This window comes from Anomaloglossus baeobatrachus, chromosome 10 (assembly GCF_048569485.1).
Source record: "Anomaloglossus baeobatrachus isolate aAnoBae1 chromosome 10, aAnoBae1.hap1, whole genome shotgun sequence".
NCBI classification, from domain to species: domain Eukaryota; kingdom Metazoa; phylum Chordata; class Amphibia; order Anura; family Aromobatidae; genus Anomaloglossus; species Anomaloglossus baeobatrachus.
Window position 1 is genome coordinate 103,031,218 of NC_134362.1, and position 13,184 is coordinate 103,044,401.

The window sequence follows — 13,184 nt, forward strand, 5'->3', positions numbered from 1 at the left end:
ATCCACGGAGCAGCATGGATTAAACTCTGCTATGTGCCCCAGGATTCCCAAAGAGGATTCACAAGTAGGAAAAAAAATACTTGTTTCCACTTTTTTTTTTCAGTGTCTTTACTAACTTCTCTTGAGCTTTGCTGGGGGATTAGCATCTAAAATAAGCAACCCCGGTGTTCTCATCAATGAAGACATCAGATGAAAGTTCACTTAGTCAGGGCCTATGTTTCTTCCACATAAAAAGGTGCCAGAGCTCCACAATCAAAAGATGAGCTCCTCTAGACGACATAGAGAAAACATTCTGATCGCTAATCCGGATCAAAGATAGATTATAGACCAGAAACAGACCCTTTTTTAATTGGTTTTAGGTTTGTTAAGTAGTATTATAGCGACATTTTACTTTGAAACTTGAGGTGTTAATAAAAAAAGTATATAAAGGAATACACAATTAAAATAAATATCCATTGGAAATTTTGCTATTGTTAATGTTTGTTGTCTTGTCAATCTGCTATTTTATCATTATTATTATTTTTACAGCTCATTGCACCTACTAAGCTATAATATTAATCAAGTATTATTTAGTGTTAAGTGTTAGAGTTAAAAAAAAATAATAATAAGAAAAATATTTAGGGCTTATTAATTCATTAAAAATGAACTTATTTTATCAAAGTTTTTATATATTAAAGGCGCTGCATAGTGTTGCTGATCAGTGGAGTCCGGGTCTCACCGATTGGCATCTCCGGTATGACAAAGTATTCAAAAAGGGATAAGTTCATGAAACAAAAATATAATAACCCTTAAAAACCATAAACTTTATTCTAACATTATAAAAACAGCATCCAATAAATCCACAAAAAAGACGATTATAGTGCACAGGAAAAAGGGAGGAGGGTTATAGATCAACACTTTAAAATATACCTCCCTTGTGTCCACTGCCTCACGCGGAGGTCGGTACCCTAATAATAAACAATATGGTGCCCCCAGTCTCCGAGGACAATCCCTAAACTGCCCTACCTCACCCTAACAACAGATATGAAAGGTGATCATATCAAAGGACAAAGTGCAAACAGTGCTCATATAAAAAAAACCCACAGATAATTGGTCCAAGGGATCTACGGTGCCTACAAGTAGTATTCAACCCCCTGCAGATTTAGCAGGTTTACACATTCGGAATTAACTTGGCATTGTGACATTTGGACTGTAGATCAGCCTTGAAGTGTGAAATGCACTGCAGCAAAAAAGAATGTTATTTCTTTTTTTTTTTTTTTTTTTAAATTGTGAAAAGTTTATTCAGAGGGTCATTTATTATTCAACCCCTCAAACCACAAGAATTCTGTTTGGTTCCCCTAAAGTATTAAGAAGTATTTCAGGAACAAAAAACAATGAGCTTCACATGTTTGGATTAATTATCTCTTTTTCCAGCCTTTTCTGACTAATTAAGACCCTCCCCAAACTTGTGAACAGCACTCATACTTGGTCAACATGGGAAAGACAAAGGAGCATTCCAAGGCCATCAGAGACAAGATCGTAGAGGGTCACAAGGCTGGCAAGGTGTACAAATCCCTTTCCAAGGAGTTGGGCCTACCTGTCTCCACTGTTGGGAGCATCATCCGGAAGTGGAAGGCTTATGGAACTACTGTTAGCCTTCCACGGCCTGGACAGCCTTTGAAAGTTTCCACCCGTGCCGAGGCCAGGCTTGTCCGAAGAGTCAAGGCTAACCCAAGGACAGCAAGTAAGGAGCTCCGGGAAGATCTCATGGCAGTGGGGACATTGGTTTCAGTCAATACCATAAGTAACGTACTCCACCGCAATGGTCTCCGTTCCAGACGAGCCCGTAAGGCACCTTTACTTTCAAAGCGTCATGTCAAGGCTCGTCTACAGTTTGCTCATGATCACTTGGAGGACTCTGAGACAGACTGGTTCAAGGTTCTCTGGTCTGATGAGACCAAGATCGAGATCTTTGGTGCCAACCACACACGTGACGTTTGGAGACTGGATGGCACTGCATACGACCCCAAGAATACCATCCCTACAGTCAAGCATGGTGGTGGCATCATCATGCTGTGGGGCTGTTTCTCAGCCAAGGGGCCTGGCCATCTGGTCCGCATCCATGGGAAGATGGATAGCACGGCCTACCTGGAGATTTTGGCCAAGAACCTCCGCTCCTCCATCAAGGATCGTCATTTCATCTTCCAACAAGACAACGACCCAAAGCACACAGCCAAGAAACCAAGGCCTGGTTCAATGGTTCAAGAGGGAAAAAATCAAGGTGTTGCAGTGGCCTGGTCAGTCTCCTGACCTTAACCCAATTGAAAACTTGTGGAAAGAGCTCAAGATTAAAGTCCACATGAGACATCCAATGAACATAGATAACTTGGAGAAGATCTGCATGGAGGAGTGGGCCAAGATAACTCCAGAGACCTGTGCCGGCCTGATCAGGTCCTATAAAAGACGATTATTAGCTGTAATTGCAAACAAGGGTTATTCCACAAAATATTAAACCTAGGGGTTGAATAATAATTGACCCACACTTTATATGTTGAAAATTTATTAAAATTTAACTGAGCAGCATAACTTGTTGGTTTGTAAGATTTATGAATCTGTTAATAAATCCTGCTCTTGTTTGAAGTTTGCAGGCTATAACTTATTTGCATCTTATCAAACCTGCTAAATCTGCAGGGGGTTGAATACTACTTGTAGGCACTGTATATAGATACCCTGGCGGCGTGTCCTGCCTATGGAGGAGTGAGGACGTGTTTGTCTCCGCTCCTGCCACCGGACTACATTACTGACAATTAAACCAGCCCAAGAGCCTGGAAGAAAAGGATATGCAGCGGAGGAGAAGGGAGAGCTCCCAGGGGCCCAGCAGAGGACTGTCACGGACAGAGGAGAAGGGAATCAGAGGCTTCCTTACCGGGCCTAAGCAGAGGACAGCACCGCAGACATCTCCCAAGATGGAGAGGCAGGGGAAGCCCCAGCAGCAGCAGAGAGAGAGGGAGGAAATCAACCGGGCAGCGGAGGAGAGGCAGCTGATAACCCCAGACAGCCAGCGTGCAAGGTCTCAGGTACAGGCGAACCCTGGAGCAGGGAGCATGGGTACAACCCCCACCATTGCTGATTGCAGACCTGCAGTGGGGAGGCCTCAGGAGGGGGGAGAGGTGCCCTTACCCCTGTCACAGAAGGAGGCCAATAATAAATCTCAAGCAAAGGCTGTTAATGCTGCAAATGGGGAACAGGGCCCTGCTAGTGGAAATCTATCTTCAGTGAGACACAGCCTGAGTCAAAGTGTGTATGATATGGAAATGCAAACAGAGTTAGAGCCTGCCACAAGTACAATAAGATCACATGGACTAGGAGTGCTGACAGAACTTAATGAAATCCGGGCACACATCTCTTCTATGCCCACCAGAGAAGATATGGAGACATATATAGCAAAGCTGGAACAGGCATACCGCACAGAGCTGTCGGCCCTGAGGGGGGAGGTGGAAAGAGTGGACACTCAGAACCAAATACAGGCTGCTAAAATACAGAATATAGAAGACACTACTCAGGCACAAGAGGCCATTTTGGATCAACACTCCCGCCAAATACAATATATGGTGGAAGCAATGGATGATGCTGAAAACGGGCCGGAGAAACAATTTAAGGGTTCGGGGTTTACCAGAGTCTGTTGAACCTAAGGATCTCCAGAGAGCCCTCCAAGTGATGTTTAATGAGATCCTGGGGGAACCATCAAGCCAACCCCTGGAGCTAGACAGAGTGCATAGAGCGCTTGGCCCTTGACAGAATGACAGACCTCGAAATGTGATTTGCAGGGTCCACCGTTATGTCCTTAAAGAGGCCATCCTGTTTAAGCTGCGCAGTGTAGTTTCACCAGCATACGAGGGGAGCCAAGTCCAGATTCTGCAGGACTTATCCCGTTTCACTTTACAAAGAAGGAGAGCACTGAAACCTCTCCTGGACATGCTCCGTTCGTATGAGTTTCAATACAGCTGGGGATTTCCCTTTCGCCTGCAGGTCCAACATGCGGGAAGAATGCATGTTCTTAGGAACCCGACTGATATGCCATTGTTTGCTGCAGCCCTGGACATTCAATTGGTGCCTATAGAGGAATGGCCGGTGTTTCCAATGAGGGGATGGGGTGCTGCCCCAGATGGTGATCGGATGCATGGCCCTCGAAGAGGAAGACCAGTCTGATGTTTAAGGAGTTATTAGTTTATAAACAAAAATTCATTGGGTTGTTTCTCAATAGAATGTACCTCCCAGTTTTGCCATATTTTTTTTGCCTGGAGGATTAAGTCTTTCTGATTATGAGGGAGGGGGTTCCCTCCCGCCTTCCTGGAAGGGGGCGGGGGGGCACCTCTTGACGGTGTATAACACAATATTCTCTCTAGACCTTGTGTCCTCACATTATATAGGGCTTTGGCTGACAAACTAAGTTGAATAATTGCTTATTCTTAGTCCTGGGCAGGGGGCTCCTTTCTAGAAAGTTCCCTCCCTGATTGGGATAACACACCATAAAGGAGTGGCGTTGTCTCACCATCCCTAGGTTAGACAGTTTGGTATTCTCTTATACCTATACAGTTACTTTTAGTCTTTTTAGACCCGACGTTAGGGTCTTGTTGTGACCTTGCAGGCGGGAGGCACTCTGACCTCCTTGCCTTTTGGTTTCTACCGCTTTGTTGGTAGTTTCTTTTGTATTCTCGACCTTCTTACCTCTTCTCTTTTATTTCCTCTTCTCTTTCCCTGCTCTTCCTATCCTACTTGCCTGCACATCTCTCTCTCTCCCTAATCCCCGAACCTATCCCCAGAGTCCCCACCGTTCCTCCGCATTGGAATAACACAGATTAATTGGGGTTCACTAAATTTGAGGGGACTTAATATCCCGCAAAGACGCTCCCAGATATTTTTTGACATGCACAAAAAAAGAATCCATATACTATTGATCCAAGCAACACATTTTAAAACGGGTGACCTCCCCATCTTTAGAGACAGATATTACACTAACTGGGTCCACAGTTCCAACCCAGAGTCAAAATCCAAGGGAGTGTCCATAGGCATCCATAAGTCCCTTGTGCACACAGTTCTAGATACACGGGTGGACACGGAGGGAAGATTTATATTCCTGAAAATTAATGTTAACTCATCCATTTTTACCATTGTCAATTGGTATCTACCGAATAGAGATCCGGCGACGACCTGCTCCTCTCTCCTGTCATCACTGGATGAATTCGCAGACGGGACCGTGATCGTGGGCGGTGATTTAAACTTCACTTTGGACCCTAAGGTAGACACAACGTCGGGACATAACTTTCTCTCAATAAGTGGATGCATGGAGAACACTACACCCAGTAGACCGTGACTACACATATTTTTCCCCAGCTCACTCTTCGTACAACCGCATAGACCTACTCCTTGTAAGTCAGAAGGCCCTGACATGGCAGATACAGGCCTCTGTAGGCAGTATCTCTTGGTCAGATCATGCCCCCATATTTTTGAGCCTCACTATCCCGGATGGGCCTGGGAGGCCGTGGTCTTAGCGGTTGAATGATAGTCTGCTGAGGGACCAGGGATGCTTGAAAGACCTGCAGAACACAATAGATGAATTCTTGGAGATACACTCAGGAGACACTACTACCCTACCTCCCTACCTGTTCAATGGGAGACACTCAAGTGTGTGCTGAGAGGGATTCTGATCAAACATGGGGCTAGGATTAAGAGGGAGAGAGCCCAAACCATTCTGTCTCTACTTCAGAATATTTCAGACCTAGAGAAGATCCATAAGCATACATTATCCCCGGTGGCAAATGTGGCAGACCACTAGCTAGGTTATTACATCCGAGGGGGGACCCCAGTCACATCCCTACGATCAAAAAATTGGACGGCCTTTTGACTCAGAACCCAATCCACATAGCGGAGCAGTTTCAAAAATATTACAGTGACCTTTACGACATAAGGGGCAAATTTGGGGATATGCCACAAGAAGCTTTGGAGACTAAAATAAATGATTACATACTTAAAACAGCCCTGCCAACTATAACCAATACTGAGGTTGAAAACCTAGAAGCAGACTTTACAGAGACAGAAGTGGCATCTATTATCAGGGATTCTCCCTCAGGCAAAAGCCCAGGTCCGGACGGGTTTACCCCTAAGTTCTATAAAATTTTTCAGACTCCGTTATCCCCATTCATGACCAAAGTATTTAACTCCATATCTGAAAACTCCCAGTGGGTAGCACCGTCTTTTGAAGCACACATATGTGTTATCCCCAAACCTGGAAAGGACCACTTGCTGGTTACAAATTACAGACCCATCTCACTGATTAATTTAGATTTGAAATTTTTCTCTAAAGCACTTGCAAACAGACTTGCCCCGTCCCTGCCTGGGATAATACATACGGACCAGGTGGGATTTGTAAAAGACCGGGAGGCACGGGACAACACCAACAAATTGTTCCTCCTGATGGCTCGGTCGAAGGCTCAGTTTCTCCCCATGTGTTTACTTTCAATGGACGCGGAGAAGGCCTTCGACCGGGTCAGTTGGAGCTTTATAATGGCAGCCTTGAGACAGGTGGGTTTGGGTCAGAAATTTTTGGGTAGAATTGCGTCCCTGTATACGAGACCTTCAGCAAAAGTCAGGACAAATGGGTTTCTATCATCATCCTTTCTGGTCCACAATGGAACGAGACAGGGATGTCCACTGTCGCCCCTCTTATACGTCATAGTCATGGAGCACCTTGCGGTCGCCCTGAGAAACAACACAAGCATCCACGGGATAGAGGCAGGGGGAGGAGAACCGTAAGCTGGCTCTATTCGTGGATGACCTTCTCATGTTCATTTCCCAACTACACATATCCTTCCCGTCCTTGCTCAAGGAGTTCGAAGAGTTTGGCAACTTAAGCAATTTCAAAGTAAATTTTCCAAATCAGAGGCCATGAACGTGACTTTATCGGCAGAAGACCTTGTGAGAGTATCACAAAACTTCCCTTTTAAGTGGCAACCGTCAGTTTTAAAATATCTGGGAGTTATGGTACCTAGGGATACAGCAAAAATTGTACACCACAATTTTTTCCCCTTATTAGAAAGGACAATCAGGGACTTAAAGAAATATGACAAAAAGAGATTGACGTGGTTTGGGCGTATAAACACGATAAAAATGGACGTGTTACCGAGGTTCCTGTTCCTGTTTCAGACAATACCCATACAGCCACCGCTAAGTTACTTCTCCAAGATCCAGACAGCCTTGTCTGGGTTTGTCTGGGGGAACAGGACACCCCGAACAGGAATTAAAACTCTGACCAGACACAAAAGTGACGGGGGAGCGGGGCTCCCAAATTTTCAGTTATATTACAAGGCAGCTATCCTAACGAGATTACTGGACTGGCATTTTCATGGTAATTCGAAACAATGGGTGGTGATTGAACAAGATATGCTGGGAACTCCCTTACATTTACTCCCATGGTTAGAGAAAGAAAGTAGGATCCAGATCGCGAAGGGAATGGAGTTCACGCGGAGAGCGATGGGGATGTGGGATGGAGAGATAAAAAAGGCATCTCTCTCTCAGAAGCAGGGCCCACTTACTCCCGTATTCGGTAATAAGAAGTTCCCCCCAGGACTCCACTCCCATAGATTTGGGGGATTTACCCGGGCGGATGATACTCGTTTTTGTCACGTGCTCCAGGGACACACCCTACCAACTTATACTTCCATGCAGGCCACAGGGAGAGAGATTTCCTGGATGGAATATATGCAGTTGAAATCTTTCGTCTCGTACCAGGACAGGGAGAGAAGGATGAGGACACCCCCCTACTCCTTTTGAGAAAGTATTTTTACAGGGGTCATCACCTGGACATGGCATCTCACTCATTTATAAAATGCTGAACCAGAGAAATAGGGTGGATAAACCTCACTTTGTAGGTGGGGAGAGGAACTGGGAGAGGATATTCCAGAGGACGATTGGAGCAGAGCGTAACTGTGGACCCACAAGCTTTCCTTGGCGTGCGCCGCTCAAGAGAAAAGTTATAAAATTCTCTCAAGGTGGTACCATTACCCGACTAAATTACATGCTATATTTCCCTCTGTGTCTGATGTGTGCTGGAGGTGTGGCACAGATACAGGTATAATGCTACACATATGGTGGAGCTGTACTAAGCTGCAACCCTTTTGGGACTCAGTGTTCTACCTGTACAAAAAGATGAGCGGAGGTGAAATAGAAAAGTCCCCCCAGGTTGCCCTTCTTTCTATGCTCCCAGGAGCTATTAAAACACAAAAAAGCGACATGTTGCAATTTTGCCTGGCGGCTGCCCGTATGATTATCCCACGATTTTGGAAACAGACTAGATGCCCTACGGTGCTGGATTGGTTGGAGGAGATGACAAACCTCCAGAGAATGGAGGAGCTGACAGCAGAACTAAATGGGAACACAGAAAAATTTACTACAGTTTGGGGACCATGGATTATGTTCATGGAGTCCCCAGAGTTTGTGGAGGGTTTGGCGAGCTTTTTGAATTGAGAAACGGTGGGGAGTCTCATTCCTTCCCCCCCCCCTTTTTCTTTTCTTTTCTTGCTTTTCCCCCTCTCCCCTCTTCTCTCTAATTTCCTCTTCTTTATGCTTGTATCTGTCCTCTTTTTTTCTTTCTTTTCTGAACATTAATCTGCATTTTTCTAGTTTCATTTCTTATATGAAAAGATTTATCAATAATTCATAAGACAATAGACATACAAGGAGAATGAGTATATTAGGATACGGGAAGTCAAAAGTAGTGGGAATTCTGACCTATAATTTATAAGTGGTTGTATGGTAATAGCACAAAGATAATTTGAAGAATTCCAAGAAATTTAGTAATGTAACAATTTCTGGATGTTATCCCGGCATTGAGAAAATGATGTTTATGTATTGTAATATTGTAATTGCACAAATTATATGTTTGTATGTTGACAACAGTTTCATCAATAAAACAGATTTGAAATATATAGATACCCTAAGATAAACCTCCCTTCTGTCCACTACCTCACGTGGAGGTCAGCACCCTAATGATATACGATATGGCGCCCCCACTCTCCGGCGACTACCCCTGAACTGCTCTATTGCACCCTAGTAGCAGATCAATAAAGTGCTTGTGCAATAGGGCAATTCAGGGGTAGTCGCCAGAGAGTGGGGGCGCCATATCGTATATCATTAGGGTGCCGACCTCCACTTGAGGTAGTGGACAGAAGGGAGGTTTATCTTGGGGTATCTATATATAACCCTCCCCTTACCCCTGCACTAAAATGATCTGGTTTATAGCCTCATTCAATGTGGATCTGTGTAAGGTGTAGCTGGGGCATATATACGACCTTTGTATGATTTGAAATTATTGATTATCCCTTCGTTTATTATTAGGGTGCCGACCTCCGCGTGAGGCAGTGGACAGGAAGGAGGTATATTTTAGGGTGTTGATCTATAACCCTCCTCCCTTTTTCCTGTGCACTATAATCGTCTTTTTTGTGGAGTTATTGGATGTTGTTTTTATAATGTTAGAATAAAGTTTATGGTTTTTAAGGGTTATATTTTCATCTTCGGTATGAGCAGTTTGCACAGAGTGGTGTATGGACTGAATGGCAATATGATGTGGCACCGCACCCCACTGTGTGACTGTACGGAGCCACAAACTACTAGTGACTCATACACCACTGTGTGCACAGCGCTCATGCAGGAGGGCATACAGAGCGGTGTATCGACTGAATGGTAAGTATATGGCTTCGCACCCCACTGTGTGACTGTACAGAGCCACAAACTTACTAGTGACCCATACTCCACTGTGTGCACAGTGCTTGTACAGGGGAGCTCACAGAGTGGTGTATGGACTGAATGGTAAGTATGTGGCTCCACACCCCACTGTGTGACTGTCCAGAGCCATAAACTTACTAGGGAACCAAACACCACTGTGTGCACAGCGCTCATGCAGGAGAGCGCACTCCAGAGCTATGTTCTCACCGATCAGTGGTACAACACCGATCGGCAGCACTTTTCTGAACCTGAAGTATAAAAAATCTTTCATAAAACCACTGTTAAGGTGGCTTTACACACTGCAACATCGCAAACGACACCGCTGTAACGTCACCGGTTTTGTGACGTTATAGCGACCTCCCCAGCGACATTGCAGTGTGTGAAACACATCAGCGACCTGGCCCCTGCTGTGAAGTTGTGATCGCTACAAATCGTTCAGGACCATTCTTTGGTCCTTTGTTTCCCGCTGTACAGCAAAGTTTTAGTGTGTAAAGGGGACTTTACAGCAACTTCGTTAGCGACTTCCCTTTCAAAAAGCTGCTTTACAACGTCCCCAATGACTAGCTAGGTCGTTCTGCAGGTCCGGATCGCTGTTGCGTCGTTGGCCAGGTTTGCCTGTTTGACAGCTCACCAGAGACTTTGTAGCGATCCCGGCCAGGTTGGGATCGCTAGAAAGTTTCAGTGTGTAAAGGGGCCTTTACACTTTAAACTTTTCTTATCATATCCACATATTTGCAAATCATCTCCTAAGCGGAAAGGGCATCAAAAGAGAAAAAAAAGTTCTCTTAGGTACTGTAATTTACTAGTTCTTATTTGTTCACACTTAGGCCATGTGCAAATAATTAGTATTTGGTGAATTTTTTACCTCAGTATTTATAAGCCAAAACCAGGAGGGGGTAAGAAATACAGCAGTAGTGTCCGTGTTTTTATTGTACTTTTCCTCTGATTATTCCACTCCTGGACATGCCGAGGTAAAAAACTCACCAAATGTGTGCTCGTGGACTTACTGTAATTAGCTAAATGACTAATATAACACCACTTCTCCCCTTTCCTGCTCACATGCTAATACGTCTGCATACCATTTATCAATTAATCCAATGGAATCTGTCTGTTATAATACTAGAGGTCCCCTCCATAGCTGTCCACTACTGATGAACAAGCATGCTTGACACTGCCCGTTACTGTTTCGAGCAACCTTTTTCTCCAACGCAACTCAAGTATCCAGCATAATTGAAGTCATTGGGAAACTCCAGCATTTTCAAACTTAGATGCTCCAGGCTCAATCGAGTAATGAACTGTGTTGAGAATTATCCCTCATCACTAATATCCACTAAACACCCTTTTTAGGCTGACAGCTATTCCTTTCCAATTCCCTAGGACAAATCAATGTTTAATTCACTTGAGCATGCAAGTATTTTGAATAGGGACAACAAAAGCATCCCGTGCTCCTTCTTTTCTCCAACATTACCTGTCAGGGGAGGTTTGGAGGCTTCATGCTCATCAGATACCCAGACAGTCATGCTTTCATGTGTATGGGTGCCTTAAATTGGAGCAATCTGCTATATAGACCAATAAAATATAATACAAATGTTCTATCATGCAACTCAGTGTTTCCTTCCAGAAAATAAGAGACTGCAGATATCGTCCTGGCAATCATAGGACATTTTAAGGGTTTACTTAAGAGCATTGTTTCCCAAACTCCAGTCCTCACAGCCCCCAACAGGTTATGTCTTCAGGACTTCCTTAGTATTGCACAGGTGATGCCTTGGTAGATTCCATGGCCTGTTCAATGCTATGGAAATCATGAAGACATGATCTGTTGGGGGCCGTGAGGACTGGAGTTCGGGAAATGCTGCATTTGATCCGGCATGTGGCTTTTGGTTTGAATATTTTTTCTAAGCTGAGCTACCAGAAAATTTACAAATGTACAGAAGCAAAGTAATAATTAATGATAATTTTTCTATGCAAAAATCTACATGTTATTTAAATAGAACAATGTTTCTCAAACTCCGGTCCTCCTCCTCCTCCTCCTCCTACAGATCATCTTACAAGATTTCATTAGTATTGAACAGGTGATGGAATTATATTTTCAAGGCATCAGAATATGCCACAGATTATCTCTCCTGTGCAATGCTAAATAAATCCTGAAAACAAGGTTTGTTAGGGGCCAGGAGGACTTGGGTGCGGGAAACACTTCATACGTGTGAACAATGGCTGAGTGACACAATACCTTTGACAATGCTTACAGTATCTCCAGGGAAAATGATTTGAGAGGTTAAAGTAAACCTGTCAGGTGCAATATGCACCCAGAACTACGAGCAGTTCTGGTTGCATATTGCTAATTCCTGCATAACTGTCCCTGTATCTAGTAGCAACGTGAAGAGATCTTTAGAAAAAGTATTTTTAAACATCCTTTGTGATATGCTAATGAGCGTAGGGACTAGTCGCAAAGGAGTTAGTTCTTGCACTCATTCCGCCCTCTTAGCATGTTAGCACGCCCACAGGGGCATGCTAACATGCTATTCATTGCTCAGTGTCGTCAGGGGTGACACGAATACCTATGTACATTGTCCACCTCTCAGACGCCAGATTTCGGGTCAGTGCGTATGATCAGAGGTTACCGCACTTCCGGTCATGTGCACTATGAAGCCAAGTGTACGTGTCCTGGCTTCAGATAGCTCTAGTGCACATGACCGGAAGTGCCGGGACTTCTGATCATGTGCACTGACTCTAAACCCGGCGTCTAGAGGTGGTGACAACAGAAACGGGTATGCACATCACCGCTGATGACGCTGAGCAATGGGCATTGAATAGCATGTTAGCAGTCCTCTGTGGGCGTACTAACATGCTAATAGGGCAGAATGAGCGCAGGAACTAGCGCCCTTGTGACTAGTTCCTGGCCTCATTAGCATATTATAAAGGATGTTTTAAAATACTTTTTTTTAAAAGACCTCTTTATGTGTGCTACTAGATGCAGTGATTAGAAATATGCACCTAGAACTGCTCATTGTTCTGGGTGCAAATTGCACCTGACAGGTTCCTTTTAAGCCCCATAGAAGAAGTTGTCAGAAATTTGGATTTGCATTAGCACCAGAGACCACTTGGCTTGAGTTGAGTTCAAGCTAGTATGGGTAAGAATCTTCTATGCTTGTCACCCAGATATAGCTGAGAATCCTTAAAGGAATAATCAGGTGGGTAATTCCTTCCTAGTGTGATGGACGTATCATAGAGTGGCATGCCCAAACATCCAGAATAAAATAAGACCGGCACTCACGTAAATTGTTTCTTTGTTTTCTTCAATTTTTATTCCATATTTCTAAAACAGTGGTTACATATGAGGCGTTTTGGCCACACATAGCTGGAGTTGCCCTTTACGATTTAATCAGTTGCTCTTGACAATTTAAACTTTTTTTTTGTTGCATGAG

General features: G+C 44.2%; 1 protein-coding gene across 6 annotated transcripts in view; it reads left to right on the forward strand.

Annotated features, from left to right (window-relative positions):
• Positions 1 to 13,184, forward strand: part of ELP4 (elongator acetyltransferase complex subunit 4) — a 687,452-nt gene that overhangs the window by 162,417 nt on the left and 511,851 nt on the right. The gene's annotated exons all lie outside the window — the stretch shown is intronic.